The sequence below is a fragment of the Leopardus geoffroyi genome, chromosome D2 (assembly GCF_018350155.1).
Source record: "Leopardus geoffroyi isolate Oge1 chromosome D2, O.geoffroyi_Oge1_pat1.0, whole genome shotgun sequence".
NCBI classification, from domain to species: Eukaryota; Metazoa; Chordata; class Mammalia; order Carnivora; family Felidae; genus Leopardus; species Leopardus geoffroyi.
The window spans coordinates 82,447,562-82,461,838 of record NC_059334.1 but is presented as its reverse complement, the minus strand read 5'-3'; the positions used below and the strand labels follow the sequence as shown (position 1 = coordinate 82,461,838).

At 43.4% G+C, this 14,277-nt stretch overlaps 1 protein-coding gene across 11 annotated transcripts in view; it reads left to right on the top strand.

The window, feature by feature from the left end:
* CD2H10orf90 (chromosome D2 C10orf90 homolog) overlaps nucleotides 1-14,277 on the top strand; it is a 220,863-nt gene that overhangs the window by 163,393 nt on the left and 43,193 nt on the right. The window lies entirely within an intron of this gene.

Below are 14,277 nucleotides of genomic sequence, written 5' to 3'. Positions count from 1 at the left end.
TTCTTTCCTCAGCGTGGCAGAGGCCTTTGCTGTAGGTGTCTGGCCAAGATGAGGTGTCTATCTGCTGAGCTCTGCAAATTCCAAGATAAAAAAAAAAAACCAGCCTCGTGGTCTGAGCTGGTATTTCTGTGATTGCTGGTAGGTGTTCATTGTTCTTGCTTCTCACCTTGACCTCGGCTGGAGCTGTCTCAGTGCCCCTCCCCCTGTTGCCTTTGGTAGGCCTCAGCAGCCAGACGTTTGGGGCCGGATCATTCTCTGTTGTGGGGGCTGCCTGTGCGTTGTATGGTGTTCAGCAGCGTCCCTGGGTTCTGCAAATAACCCATTTGTTTGTGACCAAATATCTCCAGACGTTGCCTGGTGGGGGGAGGGGGGGCGGCGCACGACAGAATCACCCTTGGTTGAGAACCGTTGGCCCAGACCATGCCCAAACCTCGCTACAGCCCACTGTGATTGTGGACCACCCTTCTCCGCAACCCTCCCTGCTCACGGGGCCATGCCACGGTCTCCGTGCATCTTCCGGCGTCATTCTGTCAATCTCAGCTCCCAGGACTTTTAGGACGTTTTCACATGATGCATTTGCTACATTGTGAGGACCGTTTTCTTCCTCTAGATTGTATGATCCTTGAGGTCAGGATCCAAGCCTGAGTCTTGGCGTTGACCTCTCCACGACCGGCAGAGAGCCACAGAGTACAGAGCCCTGGCTCAGGACCTGTGTGCTAGGTCCTTTGTCGGATGACCCAACAAAGCCTTGCTGATGTCAGGGTCACTTGGGAGCCAGCTGTCTTGTCTTTCCACAAACCACCTCTCCCTGTGGTCCTGTCAGACACCTCTCTGGCCAGGAAAGGGTGGGGAGCCACGTGAGATTCGCTGTCCAGAGGTGGGTTGTGAAAGAGTGAAGTGAAAGCTATAGCATTCCCACTGGGTTTCCGAATTTAGGGGGAAAAAGTTTCCAGCTATTGTTTCCCTCCAAGAACTCAGTAAGTATTGTCATGGAACAACTTTATTATCCTTCATATGGCCAAATTTAATGTTAAAAGAGAAAACATATGGACAGTGTTGCAAAAACATTTTCAAGGGTTTTTGTTTTGTGTGTGTGTGTGTGTGTGTGTGTGTGTGTGTGTGTGTCTGTTCATTTAGTTCTTGGTTAAGTCTTGACGAGATTGTATCATTTTCCCCATAATCTTGGAATACGATGTTCAGATCATCCCCCAGAGTCTACACGATCTCTAAAAGCTGTTCGTGTCAGCAACCCCAGCTGTCTTCATGGAAAAAAGGGCTTTTTTTTTTTTTTTTTTTTTTTCTGAGCAACTCCCTCAGTGGTAGGAGTGGGTTGTGTCCCCATCCCCGTGTTGTTTAGGAAATGGTCCTTCTCAGGGGCCGTTTGCTCAGGTTGGCCAGGGATCAATTAAGAGACATGGATTAAGGGCGGTGGCGTGATGAGGGGATTACGGTCCGATCTGTTAAGATTATAAGGCTGCAAAGCCACCGTCTACGCCTGCATGAGAAATGGTGATCGTCAGGGAGACCTAGCAGATGACCGTGGGTTTGGGGGTGAGACCTATCTGGGTTTCAGTCCTGGCTCTGCTGGGTGTTGGCCCCGTGTCCCGAGGACACTGAGCATTGTGTGGGTGCAGGGGGATCTCAGTCCATTTTGTTACGATCTGTCGTCCTCCGCACCCCCCTGAGCTGTCTGTAGGAAACCCACGTAGACGTGATCTCGCAAAAAGAAATGGTCACAGCAGTGAGTTCTGTAGGGAAAAATGGTCCAGGTACAGATGACCCGGAGAAAAGGGGAAGAAGGAATATGAGAAATAGGGGGGCATGTTTAACTCCTTTGGCTGGATGAGGTTTGCTATTTTCCCCATTGTCTGAACACAGAAGCTCAGATCTTTCTAAAACTGTAACTTTATTTTCAGTGTTACCGACTAAGTTTGGGAAAAGGAGAGATGAATAAAGATGGTAGGGCCAGCGTGGAAAGCCATCTTAAGCCACGTTGCCCCAGTCGTGCAGAAATTGTCCCCACATCGTGACACGGGCTCATTTACTTCCTAGGTCAGGTCACAGCCCCGTGAGGGCATTACTCTGGAAGAAGCACGCAGTTCACACGGGGTGGGGGCATTCCGGTGATCGTACGTGGCTTAGGGGCTGCCATTGGAGTGTGAAAATTGTGTTCTTAGCCAGGGGAGGGCATCACACACACCAGGGATGCTTTTCCAAAATGCCCACCCTGGATTCTGTGCTGGAATCCGGTGTCTCCCTGGTTAAGAGCCCTTTGCTGGAGGATGTAGAGGAGGGAAAATAATTTTCCTTCCCCCCTCCTGAGTGCTCTCTGGGGCCCCTATAACAAAAAGGCAGACTAGCAAGAAAAAAGCAAATCAGTTTATTAACATGTGTCCATGGGAAAATGGTTGTCGGGAAGTCCGCAGGGAAATCTGACTCTGGACGGTGGCTTAGAATCCCACCTTGTACAGATCTTCACCAAGAACGATGACTCTGTGAAGAAATGACAGGACAAAAGAAAGCAATTTCAGGCTTCCAAGGTCGGCAAGGCAGGAAGGTAGATACATGAGGGGAAACCAGTCGCAGATAGAGATAAAGGCCGACGTCTGTTATGTCCATTCCCCTGGTGCTGTCTTCAGGCTGATCGGTCTACACTTGTCTCTGGTGATTAAGTTCTGTCCTTCCTGGTGGAGAGGGGAGGAGGGACATCTTTGTAAATATATGTCCTGCTTTTGGGCAAGTAGGGAGAAGGCAGAGAGCTTTGCTTCTCTCTGCTTTTTTCTCAGTGGCTTTCAGCTCAAAATAATTCTAATGCAAAGTAGCATCTTTGGGGGTGGCCTATGCTGCTACCTTTCAGGGGCAGTTCTGTCTAGAGGACAGCATGTCCCTTCGACTGTGCATCTTGACCCTCTGCTCTTTAGGGGGGACTGGCCAAACTCTTCAAGGCAGAGATTCACCTGTCTGAAGGGGAGGTGCCCAGAACAAGTATTCTCTTTTACAGAACAAGTACAATTAGAAGCGGCCCCCCCCCCCCAAATGCCTACCCTTGCCCACTCCCATTCTTGGGATAGATGCCCTGTAGGAACGGTAAAACTCAGTAAAACTCCTGGGCGAGGAGTGTATAAATTGGCCCATTAGGTGACGGTTGTCTGTAGAATCAGAAGTTACATGGGGCGCCTGGGTGGCGCAGTCGGTTAAGCGTCCGACTTCAGCCAGGTCACGATCTCGCGGTCCGTGAGTTCGAGCCCCGCGTCGGGCTCTGGGCGGATGGCTCAGAGCCTGGAGCCTGTTTCCGATTCTGTGTCTCCCTCTCTCTCTGCCCCTCCCCCGTTCATGCTCTGTCTCTCTCTGTCCCAAAAATAAATAAACGTTGAAAAAAAAAATTAAAAAAAAAAAAAGAAGTTACAAAAACCCAGGTTTTCTGAGTTGAAACGTTTGCATGCAAGGACTGCATCATTTTGATTCTTCTGTACAGCGGCCTTTGTCCTCGTTATGCATTTCGTGTGTTGGGTCATGAGCCCCCGTTAAGGGGGGGTGGATCATTCATATCAGACAATGCCATTTATGTGGGCCCCACAAAGAATAACACCCCCATTTTCCCTGTTCCCAGGGTTGTGTGTCTTCTGAGCAACTCTTACCTCTCTGGGCCTTTGGTCCACGTAGGCCCTGATGTTTCTCCTCCCACAGTACCAGAAAATCCTGATAACTTCGAGGCCCATCGCTCCTAAGTACGCAGAACCTTATGGAAGCATTTGGTGTTCTGGCTTCTTGTCCTATCTTTCCCACGGATAGATATCTAAATTGGCTGAAATGAGGGGAACGATTTTTACTTAAAATCTGCTCCCTCCCTGGGCGGGATATTAGACGGAAGACCCGGGCTTGCGTCGCAGGATGGGTGTATATGCAGCAAATGAAAGACTGCGGTATTTTATGAAGACAGAGGCTTATCCATTTTTGTGTCAACGTGGACTGCGTGGAGGTGATTTTGATTGGATGGTCTTGTAGATGGTGAAGACTGTCGCCGGATTCCAGAGGCATCCTGTCCCGAGTCCCCGTCGACACACATGTGCACGGAAGACCACAGTGTGTCAGACCCCAGCCAGCAGAGTTGGGGAGAGGTGGTCCTTAGAACGCCTGGGCGGTCCCAGGTTTGTACGTTTGGGAGGTGTGGCTTACCCAGACGTCAGGGAGAATGTGTGTTGATATAATCACTGTGAAGACGCCCCTTGGCATTGTCTGAGCCCCAAGCCCTCCTTGGCTGTGGGCACTACTGGGAGCCCTGTGATTCCTCCCCAGGTCTGACTACGTCTCCCACGTAAATGCTTAGAAAAGGCTGTAAATGTAACCTTTCTCCTTCAATTCTTCTGCTTGTGTAATGTTTTCTTTCCCTCCTGTTAAAAAAAAATGCACATTGTGAAAGTTAAAATGTAGACAAGCAGAAAGAGGAAAAATAAAGAGCAACCATAACCCTACTACCCACAGGTGGCCCTTTTAGCAGAAAGGGGAACCCTGTAAATCATCATTCTAGGAGACTTCTCGTTCTCAGCATTAGACTGTGAAGTTCCTTGTCATGTGCTACAGTATCCCCGTTAATCACGTGATGGCTGCCCAGGCTTTCATTGCCTGGATTTACCTGTTTGGTTTTTTTTTTTTTTTCCTTAAACCTTCTTGTTAAATAGATTATTAACATTTTTACATTTTTGTAATGATGTGTCTGTAAGAGTCCCGGTACAGAAATCTTTGTGGGCATTTCGTATGATTTCCTTAACCCAGTTTGCTAAGAATTTCTGGGTCAAAGGATAGGCACAATTTTAAAGCTTTTAAATGTAGATTTCCAAGAGCTCCAATGCAACAGTTATCCCAAGTTATAGTATCAATACATGAACACCAGCTTCCCGAACACACACAGGCATTCTGTATTGGTGTTACAAAAATTTCCCTGCCATTTTGATAAATGGAAAATGATATTTACAACATATTAATGCATATTAAAAAGTTTTTTAGTGTTTATTCATTTTTTGAGAGAGAGAAAGAGAGAGCGAGCGAGCTCAGGGGAGGGGCAGAGAGAGAGCAAGACACAGAATTGGAAGCAGGCTCCAGACTCTGAGCTGTCAGCACAGAGCCCAATGTGGGGCTCGAGCCCATCAACTGTGAGATCATGACCTGAGCCAAAGTTGGACACTTAGCCGGCTGGGCCACCCAGGTGCCCCCTATTAATGCATATTTTTTGGTGGTCAAATTTTGCCATGTGATATACCTCTATTCTTTTGTGAATTACCTATATATTTTCTTTGGCCACTTTGGTCTTTTCTCTTTTGAATTTTTACTTATGTTAAAACATCCTCTTGTATTTTTAATGCTATTTATCATAACTTTTTAAACTCTGAATCTTGAAATGGTTTAAATTAACAGAAGAGTTTCGAAGGTAGTACAGAGAATTCCTGTATATCTCATATACATAACTTCTCCTTATGTTACCACCTCACGTCATCACAGCACCTTTCTCTGAGACAGAGTTTCTCAACCTGGGCACTGTTGGCACTGGGGCTGGGAGATTCCTGGTTGTGGGGCGTCCTGTACGTTACAGGATTTGAGCAGCATCCCTGGCTTCCCCCTGTCTCCCTAGCTGTACCACCAAAAATGCCTCCAGATGTTGCCATGTGTTCCTGGAGGAGCAAAATCACCCCCAGTGGAGAATCACTGACCTAAACTGTGAAATCGATATTGGTCCAGGGCTGGTAACTGAACTCCAGACTTTATTCTGATTTCACCAGTTTTTCCACTCATGCCCTTTTTCTGTTCCAGGATTCCATCCAGGATACCACATTGCCTGTGACCATCATGTCTGTTTATGGTAATTTTTGACATTCACTCGTTTTTATTATCTTCCTAAGCCCTTTCCCTTTGTGTCACCGACAGGCTTCGAAAGCCTCCTTTACCTTACACTCTTCTCCTGCTCCTTTCTTTAAGTCTGTAATCCCTGTGGATGCGTTTCCTCGGACGGTTATAAGCTTGGGATCTATTTTCCCTAAATCGGTTGCCAATTGTCTATGGACTATTGATGACATAATCCATTCCTCTACGGGCTGGAAATGCCAATCCTATCATCGAATTTGTGTTTATACGAGGATTTCCCTGACTCCTGCAGTTTCCTTGTAGAAATTTCCATGCTGTTTGGATAGTATGTGATTCACAGAAGCTGCTGTCTTACCACCTAGGGATTTGAAAGATGGGGGATCTTTCAGATAGTCCGAAGTATAAAGTCCCGTGGGCATGTGAGATATCTCATTATTGCAGGGGTCAGGTGTGGAGAGGCTCTGGCTGCCGTCATACTTTTTCCAGTTTTCATTTTATATTTTAGGAAAGCCCTCTCAGTCTGATCCCACACTCTGTTGTTTGCTTTTAATCAGCTATATGGAGGTTTGACTTCCTTACCTTAAAGTGCACACGTTTAATGTATGTGCCCGCGTAACCCACACCGCAGCGGGATATAGAATATTTCACCTCAGAAGAATATTTGGCTTCTTTCCAGTCTTCCCCTTGCCCCTGGGACCAGAAAACCTCCCATCTTCCTTCTGTCCCTGTTCTAGACTCTATATAATTGAAGCAGATTAGGCTTTCTCTGTGGAAGGTTTCTTCCACTTAGACTAATGCTTTTAAAATTCTTCCACATCACGACATCGATCTTGAATTTCTCTCCATGATGTTTTGTACGTTTCACAAAAAGATCTTTCCTGTATTTTGTTAAATGCATCCCTCCTTATTTCACAGGCTGAATTCTACTTTATATGGATGATCGTGACTTTTAAACATCTCATTTCCTTTTTTTTTTTTTTTTTTTTGCTTACACATAGGCATATAATTGATCTCTGTATAGAGACTTTGAATCCTGCAATGTTGTTAGAAGCACTTAATAATTAGAAGTGCTTTTCATAGATTCCCTAGGATCTTCTGTGTACACAATAGTATTATGTATGATTAAAATTTTAGTTTTGTCCCCATCTTGATGCCTTTCCTTTTTTTTTTTTTTTTTTGCCTTATTGCACGAGATAAGACTTAACATTAAAATGTGGCATAGCAGTAATGAGGGTGAGTATCCTTGACTTATATCATTCCCTTGTTAGCTGTAGGGTTTTAAAAATGTAGATGGATAGGAAGGTAGGTAGGTAGGTAGTTTCTGTCTACCAGGTTGAGAAAGATTCATTCTATTCATATTTTTCCCTTTTTTTTTTTTTTTTTTTAAATTTTTTTTTTCAATGTTTATTTATTTTTGGGACAGAGAGAGACAGAGCATGAACGGGAGAGGGGCAGAGAGAGAGGGAGACACAGAATCGGAAACAGGCTCCAGGCTCTGAGCCATCAGCCCAGAGCCTGACGCGGGGCTCGAACTCACGGACCGCGAGATCGTGACCTGGCTGAAGTCGGACGCTTAACCGACTGCGCCACCCAGGCGCCCCGCCCTTTTTTTTTTTTTTTTTTTTTTAATTCTGCTAAAACATATATAACATAAAATTTACTGCCTTTACCATTTTTGTGTGTACAATTCTGTGGCATTAAGAACATTCACATTGTTTTGCACCCGTCACTACTGTGTATCCACAAAGATCTCCTCATCTTGCAAAACTGAAACTCTGCCAGGTAAAACACTAATTCTCCATTCCCTCTCCACTGGTCTCTGGAAACTAGCATCCTACTTTCTGTAGGAATTCGACCGCTCTGGGCACCTCATGTAAGTGGAATTGTACGGTATTTGTTCTTTTGTGTCTGGCTTCTATCCCATAGTATAATGTCTTCAAGGTTCACCTATATTGCGGCCTGAGTCAGAACTTCCTTCCTTGTTAATGGCGAATAATAGTCCATTGTATGGATGGACCAGTTTGTGTACCGATTCATCTTGTCGATGGACACCACCTTTTGACTATTGTTAATTATGCTGCTGTGAACATGGGTGTACAAACCATCCTTCGAGTCTCTTGCCTCTAATTCTTTGGGGTGTCTACCGAGAACTAGAATTGCTGGTTTCTAAGAAACCACCGTACCATTTTCCACAGCAGCCGTACTGTTTGGCATTTCTACTAGCAAAGCACAAGGCCTCTACTTTGTCTGTATCCTTGTCCATATTTGTCATTTTCTGATTTTTTTGGTAATAGCCATCCTGGTGGGTATGCAGCGGTATCTCATTATGGTTTTGATGTGCGTCTTCTTAATGTTTCCCTAGTGATGTAGAGCATCTTTCATACACCTATTGGCCATCTGTATGTCTTCTCTGGAGAAATGTCTCTTCCTTTGCCCATTTTTTATGGGTTGTTTCATCATTGCCATTCCTAAGTTGATACAATTTTTTATTATTGTTCAATACTGACATACTTTGTATGTACCTATTGGGATAATAATAGGGTTTTTCGCCTTTATTTTGTAATATGGGGAATTACATTAATTTTCATGATCAATTAACTATTTCCAGGTTAAACTCTACTTAGTCATGATGCATTATACTTTTATTTTACTTTTTTAAATGTTGATTTATTTTTTAGAGAGAGAGCTAGAGTGAGAGTGGGGGAGGGACAGAGAGAGGGGGAGACACAGAATCCGAAGCAGGCTCCAGCCTCCGAGCTGTCCGCACAGAGCCTGCTGCGGGGCTCGAACTCACGAACTGTGAGATCATGACCTGAGCCAAAGTCAGATGCTCAACCAACTGAGCCACCCAGATACCACTATACTTTTAAATATAAATATATATTTATGTTGCTTATCATAAATATATATCATAAATATATTGCTAGATTCTATCTGCTAATGTTTTTAGGATTTTTTTTTTCATTTATGTTCTTAAGGAACAGTGATATGTCCTTTTCTTTTTTGAAATGGTTTGGTTGTGGGGGGGTGCCTCGGTGGCTCAGTTGGTTAAATGTCCAAGTCCGCTGTCAGCACAGAGCCTGCTTGGGATTCTCTCTTTCTCCCTCTCTGCCCCTCCCCCCCCAAGAAATAAATCAACTTTTATTTTTTTTAATGTTTATTTATTATTGAGAGACAGAGAGACAGAGCATGAGCATGAGCATGAGCATGGGAAGGGCGGAGACAGGAGGAGACACAGAATCCGAAGCAGACTCCAGGCTCTGTCAGCACAGAGCCTGACGCGGGGCTCGAACTCACAAACTGTGAGATCGTGACCTGAGCTGAAGTTGGACACTTAACAGACTGAGCCACCCAGGCACCCCAATAAATAAACTTTAAAAAAAAAGAAATGTTTTGCTTTTGGTATCAGGAAAATACTAGCTTTGTACAAAGAACTGGAAACTATTCTCTTTATTTCTGGAAGAGACTTGGAGGGCTGATACTATTTCTTCGTTTAAATGTTTGGTAGAAATCACCAGTGAAGTCATCTTGGCCTGAAGTTTTCTTCGTGGGACAGCTTTAATTACAAATTCAATTTCTTTAATCGTTATATGACTAGTCGGTGTTTCTACTACTTCTGGAGTCTATTTGGTAATTTGTATCCTTGAAGAAGTTTGCAATTTCATCAAAGTTGTTGAAATCATTGCCGTAAAGTTCATAATATTTTGTTACTGCCATAGGATCTGTAATGATGTTTCCTTACTTATTTCTGATATTCGTAATTTGTGTCGTTTTTCCTTATCGATCTAGCTCTAGAGGTTTATCCGTTTTATTGCCATTTTTCCGAGGATCTAGGTTTTGTTCCATTGATATTTTTTTATTGTTGGTGAATTTTCTGTTACACTGATTTCTGCTTTTAGCTTTATTATTTCCATGTGTCTTTTTACTCTGTCCCGAATTTGCTCCTTCTCCTTTTTCATTTTTTAGCCTACGGGGGAGGCTTAGATCAAATTCTCATATCAAATATTTTCATATAATTATTTCAAGATATGAATTGCCTTCTAATCCTGATACACATTTTTTACTGTACTTCGGTTCAAAATATTTTCTGCATACCAATATCACTTTGTTTCATGTATCTTCATGATATTCAATATCTGATAGGGCAAGAGTACAATCCCTACTCTTTTTTTTTTTTTGGCAAAATGTTATTAGCTATTCTTACTTATTTTAACTAGAAAATTTGGACCATTTACACTTATTTTTTTAAATATTTATTTTGAGAGAGAGAGAGGGCAAGTACACATGTGAGCAGGGGAGGGGCAGAGAGAGAGAGAGAGAGGGAGAGAGAGAGAGAGAGAGAGAGAGAGAATCCCAAGCAGGCTCCGCACTGTCAGCACAGAGCCTGAGGCGGGGCTTAAACCCACGAACCGTGAGATCATGACCTGAGCCAAAACAAGAGTTCGATGCTTAACCGACTGAGCCACCCAGGCGCTCCATTTACTCTTATGTTGATTACTGGTGTCTGTGCATTTATTTCTGTCATGTTGTTTAGGCTTTCTCTTTGTCCTGCCCTTTCTTCTTATCTCTTTCGTAGCCTTGCAATGAATTAATTTCTTCCTATTCTATTTTTTTCTCTGCTGTTTGGAAGTTGTACTTTTTATTTTTATTCTTTCTTTGACCTGCTGGAAATTGTAACATGAACTTCACAGAGCTGAAAGTTAATGTTTTTAATCCTCTCTGAAACAATTTAGAATCTTACCTCCCATCACCCTCTCAGATCCGTTATTATGTCTTAGTTCTGTTATATGTTATAGTTCTGTCTTCTTTTGTGACTCCTGCAATCAAATGTTACTTTTAAACAGTCAGTGTTTAATTTATCTCGTGTTTACCGCTTCCTGGGCTCCCCTTTCCTTTATGTATGTCAGGTCTTTGCTGCTGATATCAATTTCCGTCTTCCTAAAATATGTGTTTAGATGTCCTTTTTGGGGGCACATCAAACTGGAGGGACTTGTGGCGGTAAACTGCAAATCTGTTTGTGGGCAGGGAAGGTGGGAATCCTAAAAATATCTTTATTTTGTTATATTCTTGAAAGAAGACTTTGCAAGGTACAGGCTTCTATGTTTATGATTACTTTCTCTCCGCCCTTTGAATATGTTATCCCAGTGCTTTGGGCTTCCAGTTGGAGAAGGCAGCTGGAAGTCGAATAGCTGACCTCTGTGTCCTTTTTTTGAGCTGTTTTTAAGATCTTCTGTTTGTCTTTGGGATTATGCTTTACCATGATGTTATTAGATGTGGATTTCCGTTTTGTTATTTTCATGATTTGTTGTGCTTCATGAATCTGACGATTCTTTTTATTTGTTCTATTTATTTGTTCAGCCATTTCTTTATTTCTTGTCTTTCGTTTCCCCTATTAACATCTTTCAGTTCTGATCAAATGGATTTTATATTGTCTCATCCCATCCTCTTTCCGCCTAGCCTGCTTTTCACCATTGCCGTTTATTTGACTCTGTGATGCAGTCATTAAACTTTTTTTAGGCTTGTATTCCACTTTACTTCTTCTGTTTTTAGCGCTATCTAAATTCGTCTGAGTCTTAAATTTCAATTAATGCGTTTTTCATTGTGGGGAGTGCTTTTTAGTGTTTTTTTGTTGTTGTTGTTGTTGTTGTTTTGTTTGTTTGTTTGTTTGTTTTTAATCGCTCTGGTCAGTTTTATAGACTCTTATGTATTCCCTGCTGATAATTTTCACTAATTCTTTTATTCCCTCAGACATTTCAGTTTCTTTTTTATATTCTGTGTCTGATATTTCTAATATCTGAGGTATACGTGAGTCAGATTCTAGCCTGGCTTATCCGCTGACTTCCGCTAATGGTGGTGGTTTCTTGCATATGTTGTGATTTTTGGTTCATGTACGGGTACTATGGTAACCGTAGTTACCACATATGGTTCCTATGGGGTTACTCTGATTCTGAGCACATGTGCATTGGGGACATTCCAAGTCCTGAGTTGGGCAGAAGTGCCTCCAGAGATATTCCTGCTTCTATCACATGGGCTCACATTATGCTAAGATTCTAACTTGCGGCTCTTTGCACCGAGCAGGCTGGGTGGATTTCAGCCCGAGAGGGGATCACGCAGGGGTTTCCAGCCTGACTTCCCACATTCCCAGCTGCCAGGGTCTGTCTGCTACCCTCTGTTTGTCCTTAAATCCAAAGCTCTAGATGACCAGAGACCAGCAGTTGGCCTTAGGGAAGGTGGATTGGTCTCCAGGTTTTTTTTTTGTTGTTTTTTGTTTTTTGTCTCCGAAGGGTTTTCTTACTCACCTGCAAGCTGACCCATATATATAGAATATGTGTTTATGTTTATTTCCAAGGTGTATGTTGCTTTAGAGAGAGAGTGTGTGTGCATGCAAGTGTGGGGGAGGGGCAGAAGGAAAGGGGGAGAGAGGGAGAGGGGGAGAGAGAGAGAGACAGAGAGAGAGAAAATCTTAAGCAGGCTCCATGATCAGTGTGGAGCCCAACGCAGGGCTTGATCCCATGACCCTGGCTGGGATCATGACCTGAACCACTGAGCCAAAATCAACTGAGTGAGCCACTCAGACACCCCTATTTCTGAGGTTTTTAGTCGCTTTTTAGCATAAGGGTGTTTTGGGTATCTAGTTCACCATGTCGTGGAAATAAAGGACCATCTTCATTTTTTTTTTTTTTCAGAATTTTCTTAAGTTGGGCATCCATAAAAAATACCTGTTGGGATTTTGGGGTATTTTTAAAAATAAAATTTATAGACTAATTGAACGGTCATCATTACAATACTAACTTTTAACGCATGCATATCGTGGGCCTCTTCATTTACACAAGTAGACTTACATCATGTTTGAGTTTTTTTATGACCTTATTAGGCTTTTTCTAATGTTACAGTTTTTCTCAAGCTATGAATCACAGTGACTTGTTTTCCATGTTATTAAAAATTCTCTGGGAATATATTAGGCTAATATTCAGATCATATAGTGACATAAATTTTTTAACCGTATTTGTAATGTTGGGCATTTCACAGATTCTTAATTTTTCACCTCTATAAATAATAATACCTGCTGTTCATCTGTGTGTGTGCCTCTTTGGCCACACTTCTGTTTGTGTTCTTTAACTATATTCCTGGGAGTAGGATTGTTGGAAAAAATAGTTGAACATTTTTAAGACTTTTGAGTCCGTATTACCAATTACTTCACAAAAATGTTGCATTGTGCTGCTGTTAGCATTGTGGGAGAACCAGTCTCCTTATATTCTCTCTAGAGTTGAGTGCATGTATTTTTATGCTTTGCTAATTTTTTTAAATGTTTTCATTTATTTTTGAAGGAGAGAGAGACAGAGCATGAGCCAGGGAGGAGCAGAGAGAGAGAGAGACATAGAATTTGAAGCAGGTTCCAAGCTCCGAGCCGTCAGCACAGAGTCCGACGCGGGGCTCGAACTCACGAGCCGTGAGATCATGACTTGAACTGACGTCGGATGCTCAACCGACTGAGCCACCCAGGCACCCCTATGCTTTGCTAATTTGATAGGTGAAAGATAGTATCTTAATCATGTTTAATTTCAAATTGTTTAATTTCAAGTTAGGTAGAATTATTTATTGGCCATGCATATTTCCTGCTTTGGAAACTGACTTGTATTCTGTCTCCCCGTCAGCTCCTTGAGCATCAGAGTTTCCTAGGAGTCTTTCATTTCTTTTTTTTTTTTTCTTTTGTTGAGAGAGAGGAGTGCAAGCAGAGGAGGGGCAGAGAGAAAGGAGAGAGAGAGAGAGAGCAAGCAGAGGAGGGGCAGAGAGAAAGAGGGGGAGAGAGAATCCCAAGCAGGCTCCAGGCTCAGCACAGAACCCCACCCAGGGTTCCATCCCAGGACCGTGGGACCAAGAGTCAGACGCTCAACTGACTGAGCCACCGGGCTTCCCCTTAGGAGCCTTTAATGTACTAAGTCTTTTACGTCACGCAGACCACGATGGCTAGCCTGTACCCTTTGGGCCAGTGTATTGTGACCCTCAGTCATTTTGAACTTCTAACGGTCCCGTTATTGTACTCTGACTTCTTTGTCTTTAGAGAATTGAAATGGCTGTAACGGTACAAATAATGATGGGTTTTCAGACAACCGGCACGTGCACGAAGAGACCGGAAATAACACATTTTAAAGTTTTGCTGAGAACGGAGTACAGGTGAATGACTGTGCTCGGTGCTGTCGGTGACACGGCGGGGAGAGAGAGAACTTTCTCTGCCTCAGGATACTCACGGGCTAGTGGGAAAGAGAGACGTACAAAAAAATGCAAGATGAGTCAAAGTCTGTGCTGAGCCTGCGGAGCAAGGGGGATTGGCTTCCGGCGAGAGGACTAGCAGAGTTTCGGGGGGAACCTGGCATTGGTGGGGTGGGGTAAGACCTCCCAGAGTCTGGAAAGCGGCACACA